Source organism: Oreochromis niloticus, linkage group LG3 (assembly GCF_001858045.2).
Source record: "Oreochromis niloticus isolate F11D_XX linkage group LG3, O_niloticus_UMD_NMBU, whole genome shotgun sequence".
NCBI lineage: Eukaryota > Metazoa > Chordata > Actinopteri > Cichliformes > Cichlidae > Oreochromis > Oreochromis niloticus.
In genome coordinates, this window is record NC_031967.2 from 81,991,585 (window position 1) to 82,011,308 (window position 19,724).

General features: G+C 46.0%; 1 protein-coding gene and 1 long non-coding RNA gene across 3 annotated transcripts in view; both read right to left on the reverse strand.

Moving 5' to 3' along the window:
* Positions 1 to 19,724, reverse strand: part of LOC100692238 (H-2 class II histocompatibility antigen, E-S beta chain) — a 488,804-nt gene that overhangs the window by 81,253 nt on the left and 387,827 nt on the right. The window lies entirely within an intron of this gene.
* Positions 5,475 to 7,048, reverse strand: LOC109201547 (uncharacterized). The gene is made up of 6 exons (XR_002061602.2): positions 6,681 to 7,048; positions 6,538 to 6,591; positions 6,380 to 6,425; positions 6,197 to 6,259; positions 6,051 to 6,113; positions 5,475 to 5,955 (listed from the first exon to the last, which is right to left on the reverse strand). It is a non-coding gene; the product is annotated as an uncharacterized LOC109201547 (long non-coding RNA).

Below are 19,724 nucleotides of genomic sequence, written 5' to 3' on the forward strand. Positions count from 1 at the left end.
CTTACAGCTGGGCTCGTCAGGCACTCTTCTTGGCTGCTGTGGTTATTATTATATTTACATGCTTCCAGCTCCCGTTTTTGCTCCGTGACAGCTCGGACTTTTCCTTTCTCTCCCTCCCTCGCTCACAGACACATAACGGGTATGGTAGTCCATTCTCCCTGCAGCACGGACTACACTGCCCATCAGGCTACATGCTTTAGAGCTATGCCTGTAGCATTCTGCCTTTTAGCTTAGCACAACAACAACAACAAAAAAGCGCTCTCTCACCCAGGAAACACGCAGAGAGAGAGCGCGTCACCCTGTAACCATGGCAACCGTAACGCTGCCGCCTGGAACAACAGAACGTAGCTGTCAAACAAACCCAAACAATCCTGACCCGCGACAATATGAAACAGGGAAGTACCGCCGTGTATTCCATTTATTTCAACAAAGTAACTGTATTCTGAATACCACCTTTTTAAACGGTAACTGTAATGGAATACAGTTACTCATATTTTGTATTCTGAATACGTAACGGCGGTACATGTATTCCGTTACTCCCCAACACTGGATATAAACAACCGGACGGTCTGACAGTAAATTTGTTCTGAGTCTTAAATAGTCCGGGGTCTTGGCTTTATAGTCTATTAAAAGATACCCGTATGTTGTGGATGTAGCATCATTAAACGCTTCTAAAAAATATTTAGTATTGCCGGGAAACATTTGTCTACCTAAAAGCATGATTTGATATTTATCTCTAGGATTTTTAAACAATATTAGGTAGTTAGTGTTCAAGGAAATAGTTCTACTGGATTTTCCTTGAATAAACAAATTCTGAACCAGATATATACAACTCAAATTCCTATGATGCACATACTTTGTGAACACGTTTTGTACTTCTAAATTGTTAGCGGCATCGTTCATTACATCGTCTATAATTAACAAATTGTTCTTGTCTATAGGCAGAAGGGTGTCATCAGCCAGAGATTCGGGTATACCGTTAACAAAGTTTATGTCTCTTATCTTAAGAAGTTGGTCATATAAAGGCTGCCAGCATGAGTATATATACACAATGTTATCAATGTTGTGCGAAATAATCCCGGATGCATTTTCAATGACATTTTTGACAAAAAAAGTCTTGCCGCAGTTACTGGGACCGCTGACCACCATGCTGAACGGGTGCTGCAACCTAGCGTCAAACCCCTGATCTAATTTAAAATCCATAAGGCAGGGTTGTGTAGTCTGGGAGCACACGGCGCTTGTTGTAGACAACTTTAAGCTTCTTCACAACGGATACATTCTTCAAATGAAGCTTCTTTTTATCGCGTTTGATATTATCAGACACAGCCACTAGGTGTGCATCTGAAACCTGATTGGATACAAACTTGCGGACTAAACCTTTCAAGGATTCGTGGGTGACAACTTTGGAGTTTTGTGCGTTCAGTGTTACACCTTTACATTTGACCTGGGTTTTGCCCAGCGATGTGTGATACGCGTAGCATTTTGGCCCTCCGGAAACAAATTCTACTATGTGATCCTCCACACCACCCTCTCCAGAAGCTAATTCACTGGTGAGATCACCCAGAAAAGGGCCTAGAGGAGGCATCCAGTCGCCAGGGCGTGCTGTGAAAATGACGCTGTCTGTATCACAATACAGCACGCGCTGTTGCAAGTTGTCTAACAAGTCATACAACATGAGTCTGGCGTGTGCAGTGGTCATGGCACCCACAAAGACATTAACGTCCTTGACGCGGGATGCTCTACCATCGGTGTGGCGCCACTGCACCATGGCGACGTCGTCAGAGATGAAACAAAACTGCCGCACGTCGTACTGGTCGCTGAACATTAGCTGACTAAACCTGGACGGGTCTGTGATGAGCTCAGACGACGCCATGTTTGACCTCATACTGAAACGACCCCATAACGAGTTTAGCAGCAGCTTGTTGCAGTTTCGAACAGCTTTATTTACACATATTTTGGACGGATCCAGCATTGTTCCCTCCTTTTCATAATACTCGGCTATGTACTTTTGCTGTTCGTCAGGTGTTTTCACATGTTCTGGATACCCCGAGGCCTCCTGTTTAAGTTTTAGAAAGGTTTTCACATAGTCTTTAAACAATGCATCGGTCTTGTTGGGGAAATGCCACACCTCATCAATAGAAACAAGCTTGTATCCTAGCTCTACAGCTTTTTCAAGCTCAAATGAGACCCATGTGCCTTTCAACACCCGTTCACTGTCACTGTGCCCGCATGCAGTGTGCTGGTTCTGGTCTTCAGCGCACATGCTGCAGAGTGGAAACATCAGTTTGCCGTGGCACCTGTAGGGAAGGACGGGGTGAAAAAGCCCTCTTGGTGGCAGTACTGTGCATTTAACAAAGCCGAAATAATTTTCTAGCTTGTCAAAGTTGCTGTAAATGATTTGAGGGTGTCCTACAGGATAATCTTTTTTAGATTGCACCGTGGGATAGAGACTGGTGAAGTCGTAGTAAAATATTTTTTCATCACACGCAACCTTGTGGTACAGTTTTATAGCATTTGTGCGACCGCCAAAAAGGGCGTCTCGGGGGTTCAGGCGTTCTGGCTTTCAGCCACAACTGCAGGGTCTGTCTGCTTCAAGGCAGCCCATTCGCACTCCCACATCACAACAACGCTCAAACTGTATTGTGATTTCAGTGCATCCACTTTGTCACAAAACATACGATGCAGCCGTCCGTAGGACGCTTTGCTGACAGGATTTACTTCACTCTCGGGGTAGCATTTAACACATCCGTGGTGAAAACATCCTGCAAATTCGTAAGCTGTGTTAGTAGCGGGGTCAAAGCCGTCCAGAAAATATGGCCCAACCCTTTGTTCGCCTCCTCTGAGAGCGTGTTTTATCACTGTGTTGGTGGTGTGGGACACATATTGAAGCCATTCAATAGAGACGTTTGAAAACGTCTTATTCTGCTCAACATATGCACCATCATACGTGAGAGCGAGTGTGTCTCTAGGCAGAAACAGCGTTTTATACACGCCCATACTGAATGCAGCCAGGGTGGTGTGCATGAATGGATCAACTTGTGTACAATCCAACAGAGTGTCACGATATATGGTACATGCTTTACGCAGGACATCAACATCGTTAACACAGTAGCGCCTGAGTTCAGCCTGAAAATCAAAGGTGTTCTGTGAGGCAGTCTGGTACCATTCCATGAAGCTCGCCTTACCACTTTCAGACATGCGCTCATAGCCGTAGAAGGAGGGTTCTGGGTATGGACCGACATAATACTCATTATCCCTAGTGTTGAATCTGTGTAGGAAATGGCCCTTCTGCAGGTCTTGAAAACCTAAAGCAGAGGGTATTTTGGCAAGGCCCATGGGCAAAAAGCTGAACGAATCAATCCACCGTTGGTCATACTCCCTGTCATGCATCAAAATCACACGGCTCCCTCTCATTGTGACGGTAGGTGTTATACATTGCTTGACCATGTACTCTAAAAGTATGTAATTATCGAAGCCGGATGCGTTATGGGCTATGAATGTGTACCCACGAAACCTCGGGCGTCTGTAATGCTGCACAAACGCAGCCACACATTTTAATGTATTAAATGAGAACTTGTTGCCCTTCAGATCAGACGCACACACAAAGTTGGCCTCATGTTTACCGTTGTGATACCTTGTCTCAAAATCATATAAAATATATTTATCGCAAGGGTTCTGTTGTTCAACAGGCTGTATAAAACACTGATGCTCAGAGTCCCCGGCTAATTTAGGCTCGCAGCAGTGCTCGCATTTAGGCTGGACACATCTGTGTGGTGATTTCTTTGATTTTTTATATGTGACACCACAGCTCATGCAATGCTTCATATTGTCACACGGGACCATGTTGTGTTTTATTTCTGGTAATTTGTGTTGTTGGTAACAGTGTTGTGATTTGCAGATGCGGTTACAGTCACTGCATTTCACGGTTGGACCTCTGTGGTGGTGACAGAGTGTGAAACATACATTGCATCTATGTTTACAGCTGTGATAGAGCGGTGAATCATATGTATTGTAACAAAAATTACACACATAGCCTGCCCCTAGAAAAGCTGTGGGTTTTTCAATCAGGTGATAGTGTTCATTGTGTAGGTACATCATTACAGTGTTTGGATTTGGCTCATCATGTGTGAAAAAAGCATGCAGACGTTTACGCCCTGCTGCGTGATAATAGATTACTATCTTAATGTTTAGGTGTTTCTCAAATTTGCAGACATCAGAGAATGATACTGTCTGTGTGTCGCATAGACCTACTTGAGCATGTAACTGTTTAGCAGTAGCATATTTTTCATGCTCTGGGGCTGTGGGGTTTAATGAATGTGCTATGCAAAGGGAGAAGCACAAATTGTTGTGCGTATTGTTTGGTGTATACAGATGTTTACCCTTCTTTGAGAGAATCTCATCATAAGGGATGTTTGCCAGTTTTAAGCGAGCACCTCCGCCACCGCTACTGTTTTGTGCAACTGTGACAATAAACTCTAATTCATCATCACCGATAGATTCGTCGTTACTTTGCATAACTTGTGCTATTTGGTCGAGAAACAGGTCAGGGTCATACTGATCATCAGGATTTAAAACAGCTTGAACATCAGAAGCCAACGAGGGTCCACGGAGGACCACATTTAGGACACAACCCTGCTGAGATCCAGCCACTGCTCTATCTATCACATTAGCTAGGCAGCTTCTAACTCTTTCTGGCACTTGTTCTGGATCATCAAGACTTATGTCCCTAAAATCAAGGCGCTCGCGCAATTCTCGGGCGTTGAAATTAGGTATCTCTCTGATGCTAAGCTGGCTGTGACTGCCAGACCCAGACTGAACAATGGGCTCAACTACTGCAGCATGTGATTGTGTATGGTTAACACTTGAGGAATTTCCATTGTTTGAGGGGCTGTGTGGTGATGCGTCAGCAACAGCAACAGCAACAGATACAGTAGCATCAGCCCCCTGATAAGCATGTGCTCTGGGTGCACCCACCCGTTCAGGGGTGAAAGAAGGCTCAGTAATAAGACATTCATCGGTATCCTGAGTAACAACAGTCCCTGCAACAGTAACATTCGGGGTTACAGGAAACTCCGTCTGTGTTTCGGATGCATCATCACCAATAGGTTCAGAATGAGTTGGACAAGGACGCTCATTAGACACACCACTGCGGGCTGCAGCGAGACTACTAAGTGTTGCATGCAAAACTTGACAATTGCTTACTAATTGCGCAGCCGCCTGGTTAAAAGCCTCAAAGTCAAACCATTTAGCCCTAGCGGAGGTACCATCATTGTGCTTGAATAATTTACAGGGTGGGTCCATGATGTGGATTTTAAAAGTCACCTATTTAGAATGGTGGTATTAATGAGACGTAATAAACCTGAGGTCTCGTTTATTGCCTGCTGGCTACTTGTTAGAACCCGTGCTATTTCTTGCAAGTTGCCCTGTGCTGCTTCTCGATCTTGGTTAACTTTAACTACTATTTCTTGCAAGTTCAGCTGTATTGCTTGTTGTTGCTGGTTAAGTTTAGCCTCTATTTCTCGTTGATGTTGACTAAGTTTAGCATCGATCAAAGATAATATATCATTTTTTGAAGCACAATGGCTCTGTTCAAAAGTAGAGGGTTTTGCTGCATTTAAGTATGCATCATATGCCTGCGATATTTGTGAGTCTGTTATGCCGCCTTCTTCAAAACCTATGTCTGAATCACTGTTGTTTCTGAGACATTCTGGCGTGGCGGGTATGTCATTTATGTTGAAATCTGATAGACTGTACTCGAAAACATCGTTGAAATCACTAGGCAGACACTCACTCGCTGGTATGTGTGGCCCGGTGATGAAGAATTCTTCCGATTCTCCAACGATGCCCAAAGGTTGTGGTTTTTCTTGTTGTTCTGGGGGTTCAATATCACGTAAATATTCCAAAAACGTCAAGGGGTCTTCAAGGGGTCCGTAGTGGTAAGGGGTTGTGTGATCGCTGTGGAGATAGACGGGTGTTAGAAATATATATGGTGTATCATTTCAAAAGCAGGATGTGTTTGGCTCTTTTGATTTATTTATGCCTATACTCACACTTTGTTCTGTGTTATTCCGGATGGCCCCGCTTCTTGACACGCTGTGTACTCTGTCTCGGGCCTGGTGTATTAGAACATTTGTAAATATTTAAAACCTTTTTTTCCTTTAAATTGAGTGTCATGTATAGAGACATGTATACATACCTAACGTAAGGCTTGGTCTTATTGCCCCCGCTTCTGTAGGTTTTTCTGGACAACTTATTGAACCTGTACCCGGGGATAAGCACTGTTAATACAAGGTTTAAACAGAACACACGCGCGCACACACACACACACACACACACACACACACACACATATTTAAAACATGTGTAACACTATATTTACCTTGTGTTTTTTAGAGGTGTTGTTTGCCCTATATAGCTTTGTGATCCTGTAGAAAGAATGAGAAATACACATTTAAATGTTACTATGTGTGAAACAGGTAAGATTGCTTCTAAACAATGAGGCACAATCTGTTTTGTGTGAGAAGAAGAAATACAAACCTTGTGTAAGTGCCGCGTGGGGTGTCCCAGTGTGCCAAGTTCCTAAAAATCAGGCTTTTGTTTAGAAGAGAAAACAGTTTGAATATTTTTTGATATGCAATTGTATAAATTTAAGAATCCGTTAATAGTCTTGTTTTACCTACCATATATGCTGTCCATGTTAAAAAGAACGCTCTTAGGGTTGTTGTCCGTGCTGATGAACGAAGTGTTATGCTCTCAATGACCGATGTAAAGGGTTAGTGTGGCTGATTAGGGCATTTTTATATAGGTGGGGCTTGTTTCAGCTGACCTCTGAGATGCAGAGATAAAGGTGTAAACAAAAGGTGTTTCCTGTTTGGAGGATGGTCAGTAGAAAGTGTAATGGCATGATAAAAGGTGAAAAAGCTTTGGTGGCTCCGATGGACCTGGCACCGCCGGCCCTCAGTGAGTGTGGCTGATTAGGGTATTTTATATAGGTGTGGGGCTTGGTTTCAGGTGACCTCTGAGATGCAGAGATAAAGGTGTAAACAAAAGGTGAAACCTGTTTGGAGGATGGTCAGTAGAAAGTGTAATGGCATGATAAAAGGTGAAAAAGCTTTGGTGGCTCCGATGGACCTGGCACCGCCGGACCTCTGACATAAGATAAAGGAGACTGTTTGTATTGAAAACTCCATGTACAGTTGAGATGCTCTTGATAAGGCTGACCTCTTCTGCTGCCTGTAGGGGGTCTAACTGTAACCCCCCTCTGTCTAACTGTTGCAGAATTAAGAATCCCTGTTTATTTCTAAAGGAATGCCTGCTGTTTGTGGTATTCTGTTTGAAACTATTACCCTCTGTGTGTTTCAGAGCCCTAAAGAAAAAAGCAAAATACCCCTAAACTAGTTAAATTAAATCATCTATGTCTAAATAACAGAACTCTGAGACCTATACAATCCTTTAAAAAAGAGTTTAATTAAAACACATAATGGTTTCATTAAATAAAACGCTATTAAACACATGTAAACACATATGACCTCTGAACTCACAAGGCCGTTCACGCGCAAAGTCCGTTCACGCGCAAAGTCCGTTCACGCGCACACATGAACGCAGACGGGGATAGGGGAGGGGGGATGCGGGTGGGGTAGGGGTAGGGGGTTGGGGGGGGGGGGGGGGGGCAAAAAATGCTGCAGGTATAATACTACTGTAGTGAAGTATTTACATTAACCTCTTAAAAAAAATTTTATCTTGTCCCTTATGTCTTACTTCTCTCTATCACCTTTTCTATCCCTTTGAGGAAATGAGGCTCCATAAATGTTAGAGAGGTAAGTAATATTTTTCAGTTGCAGTGAATAGAAGAAGCAATAACAATACAACATAAACCAGTGACCTGATCCACCCTGGAGGGGCTGAAACTCCTGATGAATCCATGGTCGATGGACGATGTGTCCCAAATTTTATTTTGATAATCCTGATCAGATCTCTAATCCCTAAACCTAACCAAGGAAAAATGGCAGGTTGGGTAAAAGACTGAAAGTTGAGGCACACAATGATGTGTGCTGCTGGTAATGTTTCTGGGCTGCCCTTCCTCAAAACAGCCATCCCTCAAGATTTTCTCCCTTTAAACCAATGCATTATCAGGGATTGTAACATCTAGTCCTTTTACTGAATGTTTTTATTTAACTTTAATACTATAATTCAAGTATGTGGGATAAAAAGTGGGACCAAGGAGGAATTATGTAAAATACATGGAAAGCCATCATAGTGTCCTCTTACCACCCAGAAGGACAGGTTAGCAGAGAGGAACTTCTTCTCCTGCTCAAAATGCGGACTGACAGCACTCATTGTGTTTCCAACACAGTTACTTACAAGAACTGCTTCGCTAAATGTTTCAAACTATATAAAGGGATCTGTTTGTATACATTCTGGCAACATTTCGTAAGGAAATATGTGTGGTTTTTCAGAGATACTCATAGTACAGTCAGTGTTAGTCATTCATTTCTGACCATAGCTTGTAGTGTATTAATTGGATCTTACACGGTACACTGCTACACTGTAGTGAAACTGAAAAAAAAATGATAGTGAAAAACAATTAATTGAAACTGTATTTTTTTTTTGTTTACAATTTTTTTCAGTTTTAATCAATTTTTTGGTTTCAAACCATTTTTCAGTTGCACTCTGCTGGCACTGTTTTGGCGCCTGAGGGTGCACTGGGGGGGGGATTCTGACCCGCATGTATTTGCATACATCATAGAGGCCACTAGTGCTGTTTTTACAGTTTCAATTAATTGTTTTTCACTATTAATTTTTTTTTTCAGTTTCATTACAAGATTTTTTAGTACATTTATTTCAGGTACAATATTTTTTTCGGTTTCAATATTTTTTCATTTCAAGGTGGCATCGTTCTGATCCCATACCCCCGGAGCCTTTGGGTGTTTGGGGGTGACAGCAGACTGGAAATCACAACTGTATCCAAAATGTACCTTTAAAGTATGCATGCATGGTACTGAATTTAAATCAATCACACAGTCTGTCACGGTCGCAGTGGCTGACCGTATGGAGAGTGAGTGGAGGACTCAGGTGCAGACACAGGTGAAGACGAAACTTTGAATGAAATGCGAGCCTTTATGAAGAGACATGGGGTTCAAACAAGGCAGAATCACAGTGATGAGAACTAAACTTTAACTAAACTGGGTAACTAATACTATGATAAATTATGAATACACGGAAAACTATGGCTAAGAATACAAAAGACTGGGCGTGAAAACATAGAGGGTGGGAATACAGACGACGCGACACAGACTGCATGAAACACAGAGGCTGTGTCCCAATTCAGGGTCTGCACGCTTGAAGTATGCATTTCAAGTGCGAGTACGTCACCGCCACGCGACGACGGCTGTCCCAATTCAAAGTGCACTTCAAATGCATACTCCAAATGCGCCGTCGATTTCCCCAAATATCAAGCGTGGTCTGGTGCACGCTTCGTGGCCCCATATATCCCACAATCCATACCGCGGCGGTGGGTGTGGATAATTTTGCCGCAAAATACGGCAGAAGGGAGCGGCCGAAGAGTGAACTGTCAAAAGTAAGTACTGAATATTATGTCACTTATTTATGTGCGAATGTTTAATAACGAAGAACATCAAAACATTACTGTTGGCCACATGTCGGCAAAGTTATGTGACATTAGTGATGTTTGTACTTTCAGCGTTAACTTGGTTTTAAAGCCTTTACTTCTATATATATATATATTAGTCGACCTTAATCTTACAGAGAATGTGATGATTTTATGGATAATTAAAGTCAGTCATATATCCACAAACACAACAGGCTGAAAGTCAGTGATGCTGCTCGGTTTGCAGTCCTGAATATGACGGCACAAGCAGGATTCACTGCACTGTTAATGTTAGCTATGTTATATTGCTGCCTCTGTTCGGTGGAGTCGAGCCAAACGGACTTTAACGTGTGTTTGAACGAGCTGACGGTTCACTCGTTAAGCTGAAAGAAAGATGCTTTAATCACAGGAGTCACACATGTGTCCACTGGACCATCTGGGAACTCTTCTTGTTTAGCACTCGTAATAACACAAACACTAAATCCTCCTTCTCTGTGCTGTTTTGTAGCAGTGTATACACCTGAGACTGTCACCTGTCTGTCTGTCCTGCACTCTCTCTCTGTTTCTTTCTCTCTGATTGTGGAATAAAAGTATGAACATGTATTTATAAGTTACACTTGTGTTTGAATCCTGCAGGTTATCACACATTTGATTTCCATGTGTGACGACTGCAAGTGTCCAGAGTGAGGACAGACTGAGGGACCCACTGCTGCACATCATCTGTGAGGCTTTGCACCCCTGATGATCCACCAGGACAAACTCAGCAGTGTGTGAGGAAGAGGAGGAGGAAGAGCCAGCAGCAGCTGACAGATGGAGAGAATAGACAGACTGTTCCCTGTTTGCGAAGGACTGCTAGGAAAGTTTAACATAACTAATTGTCTTTCCTGAATCAGTCTTATTAGGTAATGTTCAAAAAATGTTATCATTCCAGTGTTTTCAGTGTGGGAGAAAGTACTCAGGGCCTTCAAGTTACACACTATGAAAGGCAGCAACAAGTTTAATATTCAGAAACCTAAAGTATGTATCAGCAGCAGAATGGAGCTAAAAATAAATGTTTGTTTCAGTTCTATGAAGCTTTGAGTATTTTGGATTAGTAGCACTGCTGTGTTTGTTGCATCATATTGCTGTAATTGTTTATATGCTTTATATATTCTGAGGTAAGTTGATCTATAGTGTTACATCATATTCTATAAGGATGTTATGTGTTTGTAGACTTTCTGCCCAGTTTGACCCATTTAGCAGAAGTCGGCCTGTTTAAGGCTCTGATATCTATTCTGTATGACTTAAAGCAGTTATGACATGCTCTGATTTTCTCACCCAATAAAGGAATATTTCATATATCAGTCTACTCTTCATTCTATCAGAAACAGTTTTCACAGCTCGTACATTTTCTTTTTACACATATATATAAGCATTGAGCCAAATTTAGTAATGCCAACATATTGAAAAAACAATGTTTGTCTCTTAAATATAATACATCTGTATATACACTGTCAGAGATACTTGTCTTTGAGTGAAGATTTAAGGTGATAGGAAATATAATTAACTGCTTATTGCATCTTTGACCCAGAGTTCAAGCTCATATATATATATATATATATAATCTGACAATACATATAATATTGTCCATATTATATTAACATTACCACAGTGAGATGACTTTAGTCTCATGAATAACATTAGCTAATTATTATTTACTAACTAATGTTGAAATGACTGTTCAGTACAGAAATGAAGCCCAACTATCATGTTTTACAGTCCTGTGGTCTCAACTAATCAAAGTGATGTCATGACAAAAATGAATGAACAACAACACATTCTTTCTCCTTCATTTCTGTCACACAATGCTGTATGAAACATTTCTCGCGGTTAGTATCATGGTTGCTAGGCAACCTGAACAGCGCGACGAAGGCTAGACCGTCCCATTTCACAAGCCTCTCTCTTCCGCACTTCCCGTACTTGTAGTACGCACCGTACGTAGTACGCGTAGTGTGCGTACTTCAAGCGCGCATACCCTGAATTGGGACAATTCAGGGTCTGCAGCCTTAAAGGCCACATTTTAAGGCCGATTACGTCACAGCGACGCGACGAAGGCTGTCCCAATTCAAAGGCTGCTCGAAATGCGGTCTTTAAATGCGTCCTTCATTTCCCTGAATTTTAAGGCTGTGGCGGTGTAGACTTCATGGCCCAACATATCCCAGACTTCATAGCGCAGCGGTGGGTGTGGACAATTTTGCTGAAAAAAACGTCGGAAGCAGAGCGGCCAAAGAGTAAACTCTTAAAAGTAAGTACTGAATATTATGTAACTTATTTATGTGCAAATGTTTAATAATGAAGAACATTAAAATATTACTGTTGGCCACATGTCGGCAAAGTTACGTGACAGTAGTGATGACGATCGTGGCTCAAGAGTTGGCAGTTCGTCTTGTATTTGTAAGGTTGCCGGTTCGAGCCCCGGCTTGGACAGTCTCGGTCATTGTGTCCGTGGTCAAGACACTTCACCTACTGCCTACTGATGATGGCCAGGGGGGTCGATGGTGTGATATGGCAGCCTCACTTCTGTCAGTCTGTCCCAGGGCAGCTGTGGCTACAACTGTAGCTGCCTCCACCAGTGTGTGAATGAATAGTGGAATTGTAAAGCGCTTTGAGGGTCTTGAAAAAGCGTTATATAAATGCAATCCATTATTATTAATGTTTGTACTAACTTGATTTTAAAGCCTTTACTTTAAAATAAACGCCGTTCAATAATTGACCTTAATCTTACAGAGAATGTGATGATTTTATGGATAATTAAAGTCAGTCATATATCCACAAACACAACAAGCTGAAAGTCAGTGATGCTGCTCGGTTTGCAGTCCTGAATATGACGGCACAAGCAGGATTCACTGCACTGTTAATGTTAGCTATGTTATATTGCTGCCTCTGTTCGGTGGTGTCGAGCCAAACGGACTTTAACGTGTGTTTGAACGAGCTGACGGTTCACTCGTTAAGCTGAAAGAAAGATGCTTTAATCACAGGAGTCACACATGTGTCCACTGGACCATCTGGAACTCTTCTTGTTCAGCACTCGTAATAACACAAACACTAAATCTATGGCATTATTTTTGTGCCACTATTCTGAGCGAAAAACAAAAACCATTTGCAGATGCAAGTGTTGCATTTTGAGGAGAAATTTCTTTTGAGTGAAGAAAAGCTAAATTTGAGTGAACAAAATTCATTGCTGCGTGAAAAAATGTATTTCAGTGTTTGCTATTATCCATACATACTGTAATGAGCTCCGGAAAGGAGGAGACAGAGGTTTCGTTCGACTTGCTTCCTGCCGGGTTGGTCAGAGAGCACAGCCGTTTATTGCAGAGAACACTGCCGCGAGCTAACTGCCCAGCGCGGCCAAGGCACAGCCAACAACAACAACAACACACACAGGGCGCCCTCTCACCCCGGAAGGACACACCGTCGCAGCAAGAGGGCGTCACCTGTCACCATGGTAACATAACATTTAACCATCGTTACACTGCCCCCCAGCAGTAAGTTTCTCGTCCCCGAGGGAACAACACAGTCTCTGAGGCGGGGGGTAGTCTACGCTCCCTCCTTGACCTCCTGAGCCCCTGGGGGTACACAGAGCTTTGGGGCTTTGAGGTAGAGAGCCCGAGGGAGGGGAACGCAGCTCCGACTGGGGGTCACTCTGTGCAGGGTCATGGGAGCTCTGTACGCGTCCCTCAGGGAAGGAGGGGAGGGACTGTCCTCTATAGGGGGCCATCCGGTCTCTGTGCAGCGCCACTTTCCTCCCTCTAGGAGGCAACTGCACCCTGTAAACAACTTCCCCCACTCGCTCCAGGACGCTGCAGGGCCCCACCCAGCTGCTATCCAGTTTAGGACACCTTCCTTTCTTTCTCTTTGGGCTGTAGACCCACACCAGCTCCCCAGCACGGAAGTGCCTCCCCTTAGTGGTGATGTCATAATTCCTCTTTTGGCGCAGGCCTGCCTTCGCCAGCTGCTCCCGGGCGTAGGAATGAGCAGAATCCAGCCGGTCCTGCAGCCTCCTTGCGTAGTCCCGGCCTGGTGGTGCCTCTGGCGCGTCCGGGGGCTTCCCAAAAGCCAACTCTGCGGGAGTTCTCAGCTCTCTCCCTAACATGAGCAGGGCAGGTGTACATTGGGTGGAGTCTTGCACTGCCGACCTGTAGGCCATGAGGATAAGGGGAAGATGGTAGTCCCAGTCCCGTTGGTGTTCTGAGGTAAGGATGGCTAGCTGCTGGGCCAGCGTCCTGTTAAACCTTTCCACCAGTCCATCGCTTTGGGGGTGAAGTAGGGTGGTGCGGGTCTTCTTAATCCCAAGGCGTTCACACATGGCAGCAAATACCTTGGACTCAAAGTTACGCCCCTGGTCACTGTGGAGGGTCTCTGCTGTTCCAAAGCGGCTGAACATCCCCTCCACTAATACATCAGCGACAGTCTCAGCCTCCTGATCTGGGATGGCATATGCTTCCGGCCACTTGGTGAAATAGTCCATGGCCACAAGGACATAGCGGTTTCCTCTGTCTGTACGAGGAAATGGGCCCATGACGTCCACAGCTACTCGCTCCATTGGAGCTCCTGCTGGTTGCTGCTGAAGCTGAGCCCGGGACTGGTCCTGTGGCCCTTTGTGCGAGGAACATGCATCACAGCTGCGGCAAAAGTCTTCCACATCCCTCCGCTGCTGACCCCAGTAGTAGCCCTGGCGGAGGCGGCGGAGGGTCTTGGAGACCCCAAAGTGGCCAGAGCCAGTGCTCCCATGGCAGGCTTCCAGCACAGCTGACCTCAGCGACCTTGGCACCACAACCTGCCACCTCTCCTCCCCTGTGGCAGGATCCTTCCAGGCACGTTCCAACACCCCCTCCTTCAGCCTGAGAGCTGTAAACTTGGCCCACAGCCCCCTGGTACAGATGGAAAACCCAGTGACCTCATCCCAAAGGGGTCGCTCCTCCTTCTCCAGCCACTGCAGGACTGGCAGCAGGTCAGTGTCTTGTTCCTGCCGTGCCCTCCACTCCGCTGCATCCACCACCAGAAGAGCCCTGCAGGTGAGCTGTGTTGCTCCATCCATTGTTGTGAGTTCCTGCTCTGTCTCCTCTCGCTTCTCACAGTAACGGCAGCCAGCTGCAGCACACGGGCGGCGAGAGAGGGCGTCTGCGTTAGAATGATGCGTCCCTGCTCTGTGCTCCACAGTGAAATTGAAGGCTTGGAGCTCCTCCAGCCAGCGAGCCACCTGTCCCTCTGGCTCCCTGAAAGACATCAGCCACTGGAGGGCGGCATGATCAGTTCTGACAACAAATGATGTGCCACACAGGTAGTACTTAAAGTGTCTCACCCCTGCCACCACGGCCAGCAGCTCTCGTCGTGTGACACAGTAGCGCCGCTCACTCCTGTTCAGGACCCGGCTGAAGTACGCCACCACCTTCTCACCTTCCGGCCCAACCTGCGACAACACGGCTCCCAGCCCCACATTGCTTGCATCAGTGTCCAGGACAAAAGGCAGGGTGGGGTCAGGGGGGGCGAGGACTGGGGACTCCGTCAGTGATCTGCGGAGGGTGTTGAATGCCTGCTGACAGTCCTGGGTCCAGATGAAGTCACGGTCCTTCTGCAGCAGGCGGAAGAGTGGTGCAGCTATAGAGGAAAAGCCCTTCACAAACCTCCTGTAATAAGACGCCAGTCCTAGGAAGCTTTTGAGCTGTTTCTGGTCCGCTGGTGTGGGCCACTCAGTAATGGTGTGAATTTTCTCCTCCAAAGTGCCGATGCCCTCCTGACCCAGCTTGTGGCCCAGAAACTCCACCTCCCTCCTCATGAAGTGGCACTTGTCGGGGTGCAGCTTCAGGCCTGCAGCTGCCACCCTCCCCAACACTTGTCTCAGGGCCTCCAGGGCAGCATCAAAGGAGCTCCCGTGTACTAGAAGGTCATCCAGGTAGACCAGACACCGTTGGCGTGGGACACCAGCCAGCACACTGTCCATCAGCCTCTCAAAGGTAGCAGGAGCGTTACAAAGACCAAAGCTCAGGACTTTGAACTGCCATAGTCCCCTGTTGGTGCAGAAGGCTGTCTTCGGTCTGGACTCAGGGGACAGTGGCACCTGCCAGTAGCCACTCCGCAGGTCAAGGGTGGAGAACCAGGAGGATCCGGCTACTAAATCGAGAGACTCGTCAATCCTGGGAAGGGGGTAAGAGTCCTTTTTTGTCACTTTGTTGAGTGGTCTGTAGTCCACACAGAAACGCATCCTTGGGCTGTTTTTCTTAGGCACCATCACCACAGCGGAGGCCCACGGGCTATCAGATGGCTCTATGATGCCCGCCTTCATCATTTCACACAACTCTCTGTCAGCAGCCTCCTGATGAGCCAGGGGCAGGCGGCGGGGGCGCACTTTAATAGGCTGGGCATCCCCGGTCTCAATGACATGCTCTACCAAGTGTGTCAAGCCAACATCACTTTCTTTCAGGGCAAAAATGTCACTAAACTCTCTTAGTACCTGCCATAGACTCTCTTGCTGCTGTGGAGTCAGCCCCTCACAGTTCTTTGACCAGATGCTCCTCACTGCTGAGAGCCTCTCCTCCTCCCCCGCTTGCTGTTCTGCTGGCGGGTCTGCGGGGGTCTCTGAGGTGGAGGTGGATGCTGCGGCAGATGCTGGGCAGACCGGGGGAGGAATAAGCTGCACCTTCTTCCCATCAGGGAGTATGAGGAAGCCTTTGCCCAAGTCCAGTACACCACCAATGGCTCGCAAAAAATCCAGCCCAAGGATGCAGGCGTCCTGCACGTCAGCCACCCAGGCAGCATAAGGCACACCGAGGTCCCCCACCTTAAACTGGAACACTCCCCTCCCTCTAATTGGGGCCAGATCCCCGGTCACAGTCTTAAGTCGCACATCAGTCGGTTGCACAGCAGTCCCGGTTGGGACGACATCGGGTCGGACCAGCGTTGCATTGGACCCTGTGTCCAGAAGGGCCGTACAGGACACCCCCGCAATCATCACTGGAACATGGCAAAAGTCGCCAACCTGGGTCCAGCCCACAGCGATGACCGCACTGGGTGGAAATGGCGGTGGTGTGGGGATGTCGTTCTCCCTGGCCCGTGTACTCCCACCTACACGGGCCCGTGGGCGTTTCCCTGAACCGCTGCAAGCTTGGGGCACTGCCTGATGAGGTGTCCGACTTGTCCACATCCCCAGCAGCTCTGTGGTCGGCGGCGTGGGCCAGCCCGAGGGGAAGGCGACTGCAGAGAAGCCGTCTGAACCAAACTGCACGGGCCCGCCGGCATCTCCATCCGCCCTGCAGGTGCTGACATAGCCCTCACCACATGCGTGTCATCAGCGCCCCCAGAGGATCCTGCAAGCATCTCCCTCTCCAACGCTAGCTCCAGGGCTGCACTGAGCATGGCCGGTCGAGCAAGCTGAGTCTGCATACGGAGCTCTTTAGGGCTCAGGGCCTGCAGGAACTGGTCCCGAGCTAACTCCGCCTGCACTGATGGTGGCATGCTGTCATACGCCCTCCGGCAGAGACACTCGACTTCATGGGCCAAAATGCGAAGGGGCTCACCTGGCAATCTGCGTCTGTTGTGGAACTCCGACCTCAGCAGCACCGGTTGGTTATACTGCCCGAAACGTCTCTGAAGTGCCCCAACCAGAGCATTATAATCTCCCCTTTGCTCCTCGGTCAGCAGCAGCAGGCACGCAGCTGCATCCTCACAAAGGCACAAAGCCAATTGGAGAGCTTTATGTTCCTCAGACCAGCCAGCTGCAACAGCTAACAGCTCAAACTGTGCAATAAACACTTCCCATGGCGTCTTGCCGCTGAACTTAGGCGTTTTTATGTTCGCGGCAGCTTGCTGGGCGCCGCCATGTTTGTTTACATCACTTGACAGCGCGCCAAGCGAGGTCGACTCCCTCCCACCGGAATCGCGGCCACTGTGCGAAAATGTCCCGAGCCTAGCCAAACCTGGAGAAAATCCAGCCTCAGCAGACAGCCGCAGCGCCGTTTCCCTCACTCTATGGGCAGGCGAGCGCGGACGAACCTCCCTCTCCTCCGTCTCCCTCTTAATCTTGTCCGGCAACATCCTCCGGTCTCGTGACGGTCAGCGTCGCCAGCAACAGGGTGTCGGGCGTTTCAGGCAGTCGGTCGTCACTTCTGACACCAGTGTAATGAGCTCCGGAAAGGAGGAGACAGAGGTTTCGTTCGACTTGCTTCCTGCCGGGTTGGTCAGAGAGCACAGCCGTTTATTGCAGAGAACACTGCCGCGAGCTAACTGCCCAGCGCGGCCAAGGCACAGCCAACAACAACAACAACACACACAGGGCGCCCTCTCACCCCGGAAGGACACACCGTCGCAGCAAGAGGGCGTCACCTGTCACCATGGTAACATAACATTTAACCATCGTTACAATACACACAATAGCAGCCCCTCTCACTCAGTTTTTGCATTTACGCTCACTCGCAATATGTTGCTTGTGCGCTCAACTCTTTCTGTACACCATTATATTTGTGCCACAAAACCAGCCAATCACAGACTTGGATTCAAAAAAATTTGATTGGCTGTTTTGGTCTCCAATCAGCTCGAAATGACAGAATGCAATGTCCCAGAATCCATTTTGTCCAAAACTCAAACGAGGCAGTGGCGGAGGAGCACAGAGTGGCGGAGTTTGAAATATTACTCTTTCTGTGTCACAAAATAAACTTTTAAGATATTTTCATGCGAGAATGGTGCTGTGGAAACTTCAAATATCTGCTCGATTTATCAAGATATCATATTTGCATAAGTGCTCTAATGTTTTCGGAGATGCCTTTTAATATTATCTGTCTGTCACCACTGAGAACCTAAATAATTCACAGAAGTTCTGGAAAATCGTTAAGTCTCTTTCAGTGAGTAAAAGCTCCCACGCTCTACCCACCTATGTTATTAAGGATTCTGTTCCTGTTTATGATAGGAAGGAGATTATTTTATTATTAGTCCTTTATTTATCCAGGTAAAAAATCTCATTGAGATTAAAAATCTCATTTTCAAGAGAGACCTGGCATCATGGCAACAAAAGTCAATTATGGATTGCTTTAACAAGCACTTTATATCTTCTGGCTCTTTGTTTGACTCTCTGAACCCCAGTCTATGTAAAAATCTGACACAAACCTTCCAGTGTACACTGGTCAGCCATTTAACTTTGTTCCTTTCTCTGTGCAGGAGGTCTGTAAAGCTCCTAAAGTGTTAGATCCTAGAAAATCTCCAGGGCCAGATTTACAAGATCATTACTTCTTTAAACTGGCAGCTGATTTTGTGGCGGAGTCTCTCACATCACTTTTCAACCTCACACTGGATACGAATGAAATTCCCTCAGTATGGAAATCAGCTTTTGTTGTCCCTCTATTAAAAGGGGGCGACCCAGCAGTGTTAACTAATTACAGACCAATATCTAATCTATCTGTGCTGGCCAAAGTTCTTGAAGCTCTTTTGTTTGAGCAGTTAAAGGAGTTTTTAGAGACCAATGCCATTTTATCTGAATATCAATCAGGCTTTAGGAAGAATCACAGTACTATCACAGCTGCTGGTGGTAAATGACATTACTATTGCACTTGATAAAAAAAAACAAAAAAACACTGTGCATCCCTTTTTATTGATTTGTCAAACACATTCGACACTGTTGATCATTGTATTTTAAAAAGTAGACTCCACCAGCCATGACTCTCTGAGAGAGCAGTGGCATGGTTCTCAAACTACCTCAGTAACAGGTCTCCGTGCATACAATCTGATGGTTTATGTTCTAACTTTGTTACAGTGCATAACCACAGGGTTCTGTATTAGGTCCACTTGTATTTATCATTTAAATAAACAATCTTGGTCTAAATGTGCCAGATGCAAACTTGCACTTCTATGCTGATGATGCAGTTATTTACAGCTGTGCTTTAACTCTTTTCCAAACCATTGACTCCTTGCAGAAAGCCTTTATTGCTGTCCAGCACTCATTACTTCAGCTTAAATTTGTTCTCAACGCAGACAAAACGAAGCTCACGTTGTTTTCTAAATCAAGGAAATGGGCCCAAACAATCCCATCAGTAACCACTCTTGAAGGTAAATATCTGGTAATCTTAATTGATGACTCGCTCACCTTTAAACC